The sequence below is a fragment of the Aethalodelphis obliquidens genome, unplaced genomic scaffold, assembly GCF_003676395.1.
Source record: "Aethalodelphis obliquidens isolate GAN/ISIS:26980383/991018 unplaced genomic scaffold, ASM367639v1 scaffold21, whole genome shotgun sequence".
In the NCBI taxonomy this organism is placed as follows: domain Eukaryota; kingdom Metazoa; phylum Chordata; class Mammalia; order Artiodactyla; family Delphinidae; genus Aethalodelphis; species Aethalodelphis obliquidens.
This window is the reverse complement of record NW_020837965.1, coordinates 21,751,254-21,764,375: the sequence shown is the minus strand read 5'-3', so window position 1 is coordinate 21,764,375 and position 13,122 is coordinate 21,751,254. Positions and strand designations below refer to the sequence as shown.

Here is a 13,122-nt window from a genome sequence, read left to right as displayed (position 1 = left end):
TAAATAGCTTGTTGGAATCACATAGCTAGTAAGTGACTCAATCCTATGTTCCTGACACCCAAATCACGAATTATTTCACTGCAGTGGACTTCCTCTCTGGGAATAAGACAGGTTTGCAGATTGGAGTAATGGATCATGGAGGTGTAACTCTACCAACCCCAGGAGGCAGCCAGCTGCTCTGAACATTGATTATCTTTGGCAGACCATCACATTTGAGGCCATGAAAGATTCAGGTATTGGGACAGGGCAGATTGGTTCTCTTCTACACCTCTGAGCTCAGTGCTTGGGGACCAGGGTCTGCTTGATATTTTGAGGATCTAGCTCTCGGCCTTCCTGCAGGGTGGCAGGTATAATGTATTTAAGATATGCTGGACTGCTCAGGTGAGAATTTATGTAAGCTGGAATGATTAGGTGGCTTAATTAATCAAGGCGTTTAACTCATTAGCCTTCTGCTCCTGGGACTAATAAATCTGAACCCAGTGCTGCTAATCACAAAATAAGTCAAGTTTCGCATTTTGTCCCTCTCCTCTTTAGTGGAGTGATGAGAGAGAACAGGAGAAATGGAATAATAACAAACCCAGAGAAATGATGATTGGCAACATCAAAGGGTGAAGTTGAGAATTCCAAGCCTAAGTCAGGATGACATGGGAGAGTGTGATGACACTGGTGTCTAAAAGGAACCCGGGATGTCACTTGGTCATCCCCCAAGGATGCCAGTGTGGGATGGCCACATCCAAGCCATCAAATAAACTTTTGTCTGTTGGGTGACATCCTGTCATAGTATTTGGGAATTGACTTGCTCAGAGCTACAACATGGAATGGAAACTACCGGAGGCCAAGCCTCATCTCTCTGCTTACAAGTGAAGCATGTGCATTGCCTTCTAGTTGCTCAAGCTCACTTATCTTACTTGCTGGGCTTTCGAGATGAATGGCATTCTATCATTCTCTTATCTTGTCACCAAAATAGCTTACAAAATCATGTCTCTTCCTCTAGTCTCACCATTTCTTCTCCAACATAGCAGCCAGACTTATCTTTTTAAAATAGAAATCATGATGTCATCTCTCAGCCTGAAATCCTTCAGTACCCTCCCATTACCTTCAACACCAAGTTCAAATTCATTAACATGCCCAGCCAAGTCTTTAAGTTTCATCTCCCACTCCCACCCTCTCTAGTCCTCTCTTCCAGGAAGGGCAGGGTGCTCATAATAGTATGGAACAATTTGCATTTTCCTAAACATTCCACCCTCTTCCAGCAGTCTGTGCCCTAGTGTACTCTATTTTGTTTAGAATGCCCTTCCTTTTCAGTTGGGAATATTCCTTCACTTCCATCATTTGAGGGCTCAGACATCACCTTCTCAGTCAAGCTCTTCTTGACATCTTCAGGCTTCAAAAGGCTTACTTGGGGTCCTGCTGTACGCTTCATAAAGACCTTACATTTATCCTGGGTGCTCACCTCTTTGCATGTCTGTCTTCCTTTCTAGACTCCCAACTCCTTGGGGTCAGGAAGAGTGTATTACTAATCATGATAAGCAGCCTGGTATGTGTTTGAATAACTCTGAATGGTGCCCAGCAGCTTTCTAAGATGGAGTGACACTGTCTGGCATTCTGTTATCCCAGATGTGGACCAAGCTGAGATCCAGAACAAAAGTGGAGCCCACAGAGGCCATTGAAAACAAGAGGATGGTAAAGAGAAGCCGATATTAGGAGAGAAAATCTGGGGTGAGGACAGTATCCTCCAAGGAGGATTTTATGGGGTTTTGCCACATGTTGTCCAATGAAAAACATTTCTCTATCTTCCCATGACATTTTCAGCAAAATAGCTATTTCTTGTTAATCTATGGTAAGTCAGCTCTTCTGGAGAGTATGTGACAAGTGCTTTCATGATTTTAAGGTCTATCTTGGGACATCCATCACATCTGCATTGCTCTTACCTCAATAACTGTAAATAATAGCTTTAGTGATCCTTCCTCATGTGCCAGTACCTGCTAGGCACTATCCTTGCACAGTTTCATTCAATACTCAGAGCTGCCTTGGGAATAAGTATTATTATTAATATAACTCTTATGGTGATATAATTGAAAGGAAGACAGAATAAAAGATGTTCCCAAGGTCACATACTAAGTGGGAAACTGGGACTTGAACCCAAGTCAATGTGAAAGAAAAATCTATGTTGGTAACTGTTCTCCTAGGTCCCACCTTGGGACAGGGCCCTGGTGCATGGGCTTTCTCGACCTCAGTAGTCCGAGGATGGCAAGAGAAGTGATTATGGGCTGTCTGGGGCCAAGCGGGGAGGAAGACCTGCTGGGAGGTGTGTGGCTTCAGGATGCATTACAGGTATGCTCCTGCTTCTCATGAAACCAGAGACTTAACCAAACCACCATTGAGATTTCTGAGGCTGCAATAACCTTCCTAGTGTTTTGATATTTTTTCTAGTTTTGTCTTTTCAAAAAAGGTAGAGAAAATGACAGGGAACTTTCTCTGTCAAGGCCCAAGAGCCCAAATCAGCCTGAATAAGAGAGAGGTAGAGGGAAGAAACCTTGTTTGAAATGTGGTTTTGTTCTAACCTAAATAGGATGAAAGGAAGCCTGCAAAGTTTGTCATCGAGAAGGCAGGAAGTAGCCCAGAACAGAAGTTATCTACGCAGTAATGTAGCCACTTGCAGCAATTCAGCAAATAAAATCTTCTATGTACAGACACCCTTCAGAGTTACAGTAACTTTTTATAGAATAAACATTGCTCACAAGCCAGTGGGTTTGGTCATAGCACTGGCCTCCCCCCTTGACTCTGAGGCCTGCCCTTGATACCGTAGCTGATATTCCTGAGTCTCAGGGTCTCCATCTCTCTATGAGGGCTCTAGTTCCAACTCTGAGTGGTTGTTAGGGTTATGAGACATTGGTGGAGGTGCTTTTAAGAGACCATCATGTTTGGTCTAACCCTTTTGTTTTGCAGGTGCTGATTCCTTCCACTCATTGAGAGGGGAAGGAGCTCATCTGAGATCTCATGGCAATCTCATGTCAGCCCCAGGACCACCAGAACAGAAGTCACACCCCTCTCACTGGTGACCCAACTCAAGGTCTGTGTCTTTTTCTATTTTTTAATTTTTATTTTATATTGGAGTATAGTTGATTTGCAATGTGTTAGTTTTGGGTGTACAGCAAAGTGAGTTATACATATACATGTATCTATTATTTTTCAGATTCTTTTCCATTATAGGTTATTGCAAGATATTGAGTAGAGTTCCCTGTGCTATACAGTAGGTCTTTGTTATTTATTTTACATATAGTAGTGTGTATATGTTCATCACAACCTCCTAATTTATCCCTTCCCCTCTTTCCCCTTTGGTAATCAAAAGCTTGTTTTTGAAGTCTATGAGTCTGTTTCTGTTTTGCAAATAAGTTCATTTGTATCATATTTTAGACTTCACATATAAGTAATATCATATGATACTTGTCTTTGTCTGACTTACTTCACTTAGTATGATTATCTCGAGGTCCATCCATGGTGCTGCAAATGGCATTTTCTTGCCCTCAAGGGTGCTTCTTCACATTTACTCCAGGTTAGTGACCCACTAGATATGGGACAACACAAAAACAGTTCCTCTGAATCCTGTCATCTCCAGTACTGTGGTCACGAGCCACGTGTGGCTCTGGAGCACTTGAAATGTGACTGGTCTGAATTGAGATGCACCGGAAGTATCACACATGCACACTGGGGTTTGAATACTTAGCACACAGATAAGAATGGAAAATCTCTCATTCGTGATTTTAGATGGTTTACAGATTGCAATAATATTTTGGATAAATGGCGTTTAATAAAATATATTATTAGATAATCTCACTTGTTGCATTTTATGTTCTTTGACTATGTGGTGAATAGAAAATATAAAATTACATATGGGCTTCTCATTATATTTATATTGAATAGCACAGCTGTAGCCCATCTTTTTTTCTCTCTCTCTTTGTTCTATTTTCAGGAAAAATACTCCATCTCTGTTTCTTGTTTGTTTGTTTGTTTTGTTTTCCTGCCACCGTCCTCGCTGTCTCAGTTTTACTCCCCACAGAGTTTTCTGTAGTGACAGTAATAATAGTTTGTGTAATGATTAGGGTAATTTGTGAAACTCTATGTTCTCATTGGTTCTCTTCCTTACAAAATGCACCCATAAGATTTCTTGTCCAACGTACTTTTGCTTGCCATGTCAGGCTGCTTCTGCACCCATGAACAGTCATGGAGAATTCTCTGGAGATTGTCTTCAGTGAGTAGCCATCCCAAGATCAAATTCAGAGGAGGGAAAGGTCACACTCTCAAGCCAGCCTCATTCTACTTCCTCCAACTCTTCTGAAGAAATGCCCTGTATCTCTCCCTCATTGTTGTTTTTTTGAATATATAAAAAACTGTGCATAATGAATGCATACATCTTGATGAGTCTGGAGATAAGTAGACACCTGTGAAACCATCACCACAATCTGTGCCATAAATCTACCCATCACCTCCAAAAGCATTTCCTTGACCTTTTGTGTATAACAATTATTATTATTACTTATAATAAGAATGCAACATAATATCTGTCCTCTTAGCATATTTTGGACATGATGTTTTACAATAGATCTCTAGGACTTATTCTTCTTACATAATTGAAATCATGTACCCTCTGACTAATACCTTCCTGTTCCCTTCTCCCCCCAGCCCCAGGAAACCAACATTCCACTTTCTGCTTCTATGAGTTCTATTTTAGATTCATCCTATAAACAATATCATGCAGTACTTGTCCTTATGGAAAACGGTGTGGAGTTTCCTCAAAAAACTACCATACGATCCAGCAATATAACTTAGAACTACCATGTGATCCAGCAATCCCACTTCTGGGTAAATATACAAAGGAATTAAAATCAGGATCTCAATGAGATACCTGCATTCCCACATTTATTGCAGCATTATTCACAATTCCAAGACATGGAAGCAACCTAAAAGTCCACCCAGAGATGAATGGATAAAGACAATGTGGTGTATACATACAATGGGGTATTACTCAGCCTTAAAAAGAAGGACATCCTGCCATTTGCAACAACATGGATGAACCTGGAGGACATTTTGCTAAATGAAGTAAGTCTCCATCACCTTGGACCTGAGATGGTGCAAACACCCTGAGTTCAAAGAGTGGTTTCCTCTTCCTGTTTCCTCTGACTGTCTCCACGCGGTTTTGTTCTTTGTGACTCACTTAACCATTGTAACTGGCTGCAACCTGATTAACTCATCCACTCATTTGTTTGGCAAAGACTTACTCTACATCTCATAAATACCAGCTACTGAACTAGTGGCAGAGGATGCAGAGATGAGCTTGATTTGACCCTTGGCCTCAAGGAATCATAGACAAGTTGAGAAAGCAGACTTACAAACACAATATTATAGTAGGTCAAGGCATCATTTGAGTTCACAAAGCAGGGGAACCTAACCTATCCTAAGGGGTAAAAGAGAAAGCTCCCTAATGATGTGTTGGGCAGAGTAGGAAGGATGATGAGGACTTAGCTGGCTTATTGTTATGATTATTAGTATTACCGTCAACACCATTATCATCATTTTAAAGGCAGAGGAAAGGCATCTCTGTCCAAGGAAACAGTAACTGAAAAGGCATGAGCTCGAGCAAGAGGATGAACAATTTTAGGAGCCAAAGACACTCTGATGAGGTTGGTTGACCATGAGCTTGGGGAGAATGGGAGGGAGTGGGGAAGAGGAGCAGGTGTGAGCCAGCTTCTGGAGGCGCATAAACCAAGCTTAGTAACTCATCCTTAACCCTAAACCTACTACGAAGCCACACATGGCACTCATAAAAGTGTGTGTAGCAGTCAGCCTAGCATTATGGACTGATTACTTTGGGAGCCAAGAATGAGGAGTGAAATTGCTCCAACCCTATGTACAGAAAGCAGAACAGCCACATGTCCACAGGGTCAGACTGACTTGTCTTAGAGACTCACCTACCAGGTATTTGCAATTCATCTACTTCCCTGTTATCTGAAGGAGACACCTCCTGGAAGTCCAGGGGCTGTCCATAATATTATTTCCCACAGTCCCACCAGGCATAAAGGATTACATGTATGTTTTCTCTCCTTGATGATGAGGGCAAAGGTGCTGGGTCAGACAGGCGCCTTGGGGAACCAGAGCAGACTTGGGGGATCTGTCCTTCCCAGCCCCAGAGAGACTGGCTTGGTTCAGGGACCCCTGGGGCCCTGTCTATGAAGTGACTTTTCTCATTTCCCTTTGATCAGGCAGTTCATGGCATATTTGGAAGGACAAGGAGTGATTTGTCTTGCACATGTGTTTTCATTTATTCCTCAAAAGCAGAGCTAAAACATTAAGCGAGAATACAATGAAGTCCAGTGGGCAGACAAGCTTCAAACAGTCTCAAAGGGTTTATCTAAGATAAGCTCGCTTGTTTATAATCCACATTTTTTAAAGTAGCTTATGGAAAATACAGCATGGCTGGATAAATAAGGATGAAAGTGAAATAAAATGATGCCAGGCTGGAGGTCAATTCTGGAAAAGTTTGCCGTACATTTCTGAATAATTCACCAAGAGAGGGGGGAGGCTTGAGCTTGAGCTTCCTAGCAGCCAATGAAATAAGTGACAGCGTTTGATAGGGAGAAGGTGGGTGTAAGAACACTTACTCTTGTACTTAGAGCTGAGAGAAATCGCATTGCTAGTTCTTCACAAAGCACACATTTTGTACTTAACACTGTCTTTAGTAATATCCTGATCACAATCGGATTATAGGTTTCAGAGGATTATTTTAAATAATATAACTTTCTTCTATTTAAACACTATCCCTTGAGCATCTCTGATGTATAAGTGTGGTAAACTGCAATAATGGGCTCAATATTTACTGTCCTTCCTTGTCCCTGCCTGCTGCCATGGAGTGTGCAGGGTCTCATCCCATAAGAACATATGCTCCCCGATCCCACTGATACCAAGTTTTGCCACATGATGTGCTTTGGCCAATAAAATGAAAGTGATCCTGAGAACCACTACAGGGTTTTGTCATCACTCTTTTTCCTCTGTCTCGAGAAGGTCAAGCACCAGAGAGGGACTGCATATTCAGCCTGGATCTCAGTACAAAGGTAGAAGGAGGGGTGCTGCTGTTGACCTACCATTAACATCAATATGAGCAAAAAATGAACCCTTGTAGGGCTTCCCTGGTGGTGCAGTGGTTGAGAGTCCGCCTGCCGATGCAGGGGACACAGGTTCGTGCCCCGGTCCGGGAAGATCCCACATGCCGCGGAGCGGCTGGGCCCGTGAGCCGTGGCCGATGAGCCTGCACGTCCGGAGCCTGTGCTCCGCAACGGGGAGAGGCCACAACAGTGAGAGGCCCGCGTACCGCAAATAAATAAATAAGCCATTGTAGTAAGCTCCTGAGACTTGGGGGCTATTTGTTACTTCAGCCTGACCTAGTAAAAGCTGACTTATACTGCTTTATTGGTGCCTCTGGAGAACACAGAGTTACAAAAATAGAATCCCTATCCTCTGGGAACCTGCAATGTAGTGGGCAAGCTCAAAGTAGATGATTAAAAATTGGCTAAAGGCTATAAGTGCCACTTCATCCAGGAGTGGATACTGAGAGAATGAGTGAGGTCGGAGTAGAGGAGACAAAATAGGAGGTCACATGGAAGGCTGAATTTAGTAGAGTGTGTTCAGGAAGTGGAGAGACAATGTCACAATGGAGCTCTGACTGGGCGGAAGACTGTGATAAGAAATAAATTTGGAAATCAGAGAGAAACTCAGAGAGAGATTCTTAGAGCCTTTGCAACTTTACGTACAGTGTTTGTTGAGTACCTGCTGTGTGCTAGGCATTCTTCTCAGTATTGTACATGTCTTGTCTCATTCAGTCCTCACGACAGCACCGGGAGATGGAGCTTCTAATGCCCATTTTACCCAGATGAAGAAACTGAGGCTTAATCCCAAAGAGGAATGGGTAGTAAATGGCAGAACTAAGACCTGATTCTTATGCGTTCCAAAGCCCATCTCTCCTTTTGCCATGTTCTCCAGGTGTACAGAGAGATAGTGGAAGGTCTTGCATGCTGTGCTAATGACTGTGAACTTCACTGGGTTTGCAGTGGAAAGCTACTGAAGGCTTCTGAAATCAGGAGGAGGGCAATGCTGATCTGGCCCGTGGTTTCAGGAAGATAATGTCATCAGTCATGTAAAGGACAGCTTTAATGTGCTGACCAGGAGCAAAGAACAAGTAGAGTCCAATGGTGACAATTCCATACATTGGTAGCCAAGTAGTCCATTTAGTTATCATATGGGTGAATTTGACTCCAATAGGCCTTGCAAATGTCTACGCAGAAGATCCACAGGCACTATGTCCCAATAGATTAATTTCTTAGAGTTATTTAATGAACAACAACAGTAACAGCCAGTGTCATGAGCCATCTCCTCTTCCTATTTAGGGTAGTTTGCATGCATGTACACTTGAAACAGCAGGGTTGGATCCTATGGACTCCCAAGGGACTTCCCATCTTGCAATTATGATAACCCCCACGTCTTTATTATTCAGTTGGAAAAACCTAATCGAATTTGCTTTGTCCAGATCTCTGATCATTTATCTACCTGATGGAAGAAAAATGTTGAAATTAAAAGTAAAACCATGGGTGTTAGCACTTGGTGGTTTTCTTTGGTCTGCTTTTAGGACTTTTCCAAGGGAAGAAGAGATGAACACTTTATCCCCTCTCCTGGGCATTTGTTCTGTGAAGCAATGGGCAGAGACCAAGCCTCAGAAGGGACCAAACAGGACAGAATGTTCAATACAGAAAAATAAGCAAGGGGAGAGGAGAAAGGAAAATAGGGAATTTTAGCACTTGTGCGGGGGGAGTACTTAGTAAAAATCAACAGGAGGATGCTGTGGGTTGGCGGGGCCCCTAATCATGATTTATATAAATGATCTGTCGTTGTTCCTGCAAAGGCAAATTCTTTAGATGGCATTAACACAGTGGAAAGAATGCATGTTTTCTTCTGATGTTAGGCAGCATTGGTCCCCCAAATAAAGAATTTGAGCATAACTTCAGTGGAAGAACAGTGCCTGGCACCCAGTAAGTAGGTGCCAAATAAATATTTGTTGTTAAATGAATAAATGAGCTGGGCTCAAGGAGGACTCTAAAAGCTATCTTGTATCTAAAGTGTGGTATCATCCTGTGACATTTTAAAGACCATCCCTTGAGGACCACCCTGGACACCCCGAGGCAGCAGCTTGATCATTCAAGGGCAACAGTTCTCAAGGAAGTTAGACCAAGGGCAGTCAATTAGACTTCCCTTTGAACTTGGCTCAATTTCACCTTCAGGCACTTTCACAGCAAAAGGCCAGGCTTCTGACCTCTGAAACATATAATCACTCCTCCTGCCAAAGGGTTCTTTGACTCAACAATTCAAACCTTAGCTCAAAAAAGAATTAGAGAAAGTGAAAAATACCACACACATTAGAACACCAACTAATTATGCCTTCTCCTTTCTTCTTCATCTGGGGACATCAAAGAGAGGTTTTTGGCTGTCAACAGTTGATCTGGGAAGAAGCCTGGCTTGCTTTTTCAGATGTCTTCTTTGGTTCAGGCAAAGGGGTCATTAATGGTAGAGATAGTTGGCCCAGAGCAAGCGACAGAGGGGAAGAGGATGTATGTAGGCAGCCTCAAGGATTCACATTTGATGACTCTTCAGAAACAAGGTCAGAATTAAGATTCTTTAGAAATTTCTCAACTTACTTTCAGCCTCTTGTGTGGGACACTCTGATAAGTGAGCTTTCTATTGGCAAGGAGGGGAGGAAGTGTCAGTGCCATTTTTGAATGTATATTTGGAGATTCTAAGGAAAAAAAATGGGTTTATGCTATTTTTAAAAGCTCTATTTTTGCAGAATAGGTACTAAGCATTACTGCTACTGAAATACATCAACACCTGCATTCTAGCCTCAGTTGGTATTTTGAGGAGCATGCAGACTCTTAGCAGAGAGGGGTCGGAGCTTATGACAAGGTCTGTAATCACTACACTTATTATAGCATTGGCTTTCCCTCAGCGTGGGTTATTTCAAGGCAGTGGACAGATAAACGTGCCAATTCATCATGAAAGAGATATTACAATCAAACATTTTATAACTTACAGAAGCAACTAGCCTGACATTAAATCCAAATAGACCCATTTAGTGTATTTTCCCTATAAGATGCTGAACAATTCTAGTGGAATGACACCAAAACAGATCCCAATATCCATGGATCATAACTGGATTCTCTCATGTTTTGTCAAGTAAATGTACTTTTTGTGTCTTCTTAAAAGATGAGAACAGTGGAAGTTCCCTTTTGTCAACCCTAAATTCAATTCTGTACCATATATCCTGGACAATCCAATATTTTCAAAATTAGAAATTATTGTAAAAAGTATGCATGATGAACAAAATATTAAAAGATTTCAACAGAGGCAGGATCCACAGGGTAAATCAGGGTGAGGTGAGAGAGGTGAGTCCTGCATGTACAGGATTACATCCTGACTTCACTTAAATTTCTGATATTTTGTTCATTGTTGACTTGGGGCATTAACTTTGATGTTTTATGTATTGCATTAATATCCCTATTTTGTCTACCAAGTTTTTTGTCACCCCTTTATATTGTGGAGTGACTCCCTTACCAGTCCCCACTCTGCTATGCATGCCTTTTAAGGTTACCCTACTCAGGGAGGTATGTTGTGATATAATTGAAGACATGTATCCTCTTTCTCCTCAAAGTTTGCTGCATCACATTACAAGAACTGCACGGATCAGAGCTTTCTGACACTCCAGTTCTTGGGGCTCTGGCCTGAGTTTTATGGCCCTCTCCTACCTTGGTGTAAGATGGAGGATTTCTCATTTGGTTTCTTGACAAGATGTGCCAGGTGTGTACCCAGATCCTTTGGGGATCTTGCTTGTCTCGGAGAACAATCTGGCAATGTGCTCTGGCTTTGTCACACATTAATCCAGAAAAATGTATCTTCTACTTCCTAGAAGAATATCAGTGTGTGGCGGGAGAACAGTCAACAGACAGAGATCCCATGCACTGGGCAGAAACCTAGAGATGGAATCAGAAGACGTGGGTTATTTGTGGAGCACTGCCATGATTTCCCTGCATAACTTTCTTCCTCCATTTTCTCAGGGGTTTAAAGGTGAGGGAGGGTAATCCTGGGTCAGCAGTCAGCAAACTACTGCCTGTGAGTCAAATCCTATTTTTGCATGATGCCCATGAGTTAAAAATGTTTTTTACATGAATGTTTTAAAAGTCAAAGGGAGAATACTATTTTATGACACATGGTGAAGAGTATATGAAATTCAGTTTCCAGTGTCCGTCAATAAAGTTTCTTTGGAACATAGGCATGGTCATTCATTTGTGTATTGTCTGTGGCTACTTATACTCTACACAACAGTAGGACTGAGTAGGTGCAATGAAGACTATATGGCCCACAAAGCCTAAAATACTTACCGTCTGCCCCATTATAAGAAATTGCTGACCTCTGACCAAGATCCTCCTGAGTCTTATTTCAGCTTTAGAAATATGATAATCCAAAGTCATTTGTTGGGGCCAACGATGGCGACCCAGTACCCCTCCACCTCCCCAGCTGACCATGGTCTTCAGATAGCACTTTAGGGGTCTCCTTTTCTTATTTGTAAAAAAAAACAAAGAAGGAGGAACCATTTAGCTGGACTGGAAAAAACAAAACAAAAACAGAAAAGAGTTTCCATTATAAAATATAGTAATTCATTATAAATTAATTGATTCAATTGATAGATGAATTGATTTGTACCTTTACTCCTTCCAAGAGAAGGCCAATATATATGCAATACAGATAAAATTAAGGTGGCAAGAAAGTGGCTAAATATCAATATATTCTAGTGTGTGTGTGTACGTTCATGCATTCAAGTAAGAAACTCTCTGGCAGTCTGTTATGGAGCTAAAAATTCAGCCTGCACATATTCATTAAGTACTTAATGTGTGTAAAGCACTGCTCTGTGTCCTATATGCATATAAGAAAGGCAGAAGACAATCTCTGTCCTTAAGGAGCTTACTGTCCAGATGGAATGATAGGATTTAAATGGAAAACAACTAAGAGTCAACCAAAAGGTCCTATGGTACCAGAGAGAGAATATTTGACCAGGATGCGAGTAATCTGGATTGCAGTGCATAAGTCATCAACATGCACACAGCCCCATGATTACAAGCAAGCCATTCCCTGTCTCTGGGCCTCATAAGGTGATGACAGTAGTGTGAATAGATGATGTCTAATGCATTGTAAAGAGCAGGACAGGAGGAATCTGTTACATAATCTACGGAAAGTCCGATAAAACAACGTATTGGGTGCTGTGCTCTACACCAGGACTGCAGAGTCCAGCCTTCAGTGAATGAATGTCTCATAAGGGAAATAATGGTTCCAAGGGATAATTATAGCCCTGTGGAGCAAATGCACTGGCAGAGTTAAGCTCAGGGGACTGTGGACTCCCAGAGAAGGGACAGCTGGACAGGGGCCTAGGAGAATTTTCTGAATGAGACTGTGCCTGCAATCTAAATAAAAGTTTAAAATGAGATGGCCTGATGATCAGCAATCCCACCCCTGGGTGTATATCTGGAGAAAACTCTAATTCAAAAAGATACATGCGCCCCTATGTTCACAGATGCACTATTTACAATAGCCAAGAGATAGAAACAACCTATATGTCCATCTACAGATGGATGGATAAAGAAGATGTGGTGTATATATACAATGGAATATTACTCAGCCATAAAAAATAACAAAATAATGGTATTTGCAGCAACATGGATCGACCTATAGATTATCATATTAAGTGAAGTAAGTCAGAAAGAGAAAGACAATTATCATATGATATCACTTATATGTAGAATCTAAAATATGACACAAGTGAACCTATCTATGAAACAGAAACAGACTCACAGACACAGAGAACAGACTTGTGGTTGTCAAGGGGGAGGGGGGATGGGGGAGGGATGGATTGGGAGTTTGGGATTAGCAGGTGCAAACTCGTATACATAGAATGGATAAACAACAAGACCCTACTCTGGAGCACAGGGAACTATATTCAACATCCTGTGATAAACCATAATGGTAAAGAAT

At 41.8% G+C, this 13,122-nt stretch overlaps 1 long non-coding RNA gene across 1 annotated transcript; it reads left to right on the top strand.

The window, feature by feature from the left end:
• Positions 1-2,702: 2,702 nt before the first annotated feature.
• LOC113627780 (uncharacterized) lies at positions 2,703-5,658 on the top strand. The gene is made up of 3 exons (XR_003435726.1): positions 2,703-3,073; positions 3,491-3,556; positions 4,684-5,658. It is a non-coding gene; the product is annotated as an uncharacterized LOC113627780 (long non-coding RNA).
• Positions 5,659-13,122: the final 7,464 nt, after the last annotated feature.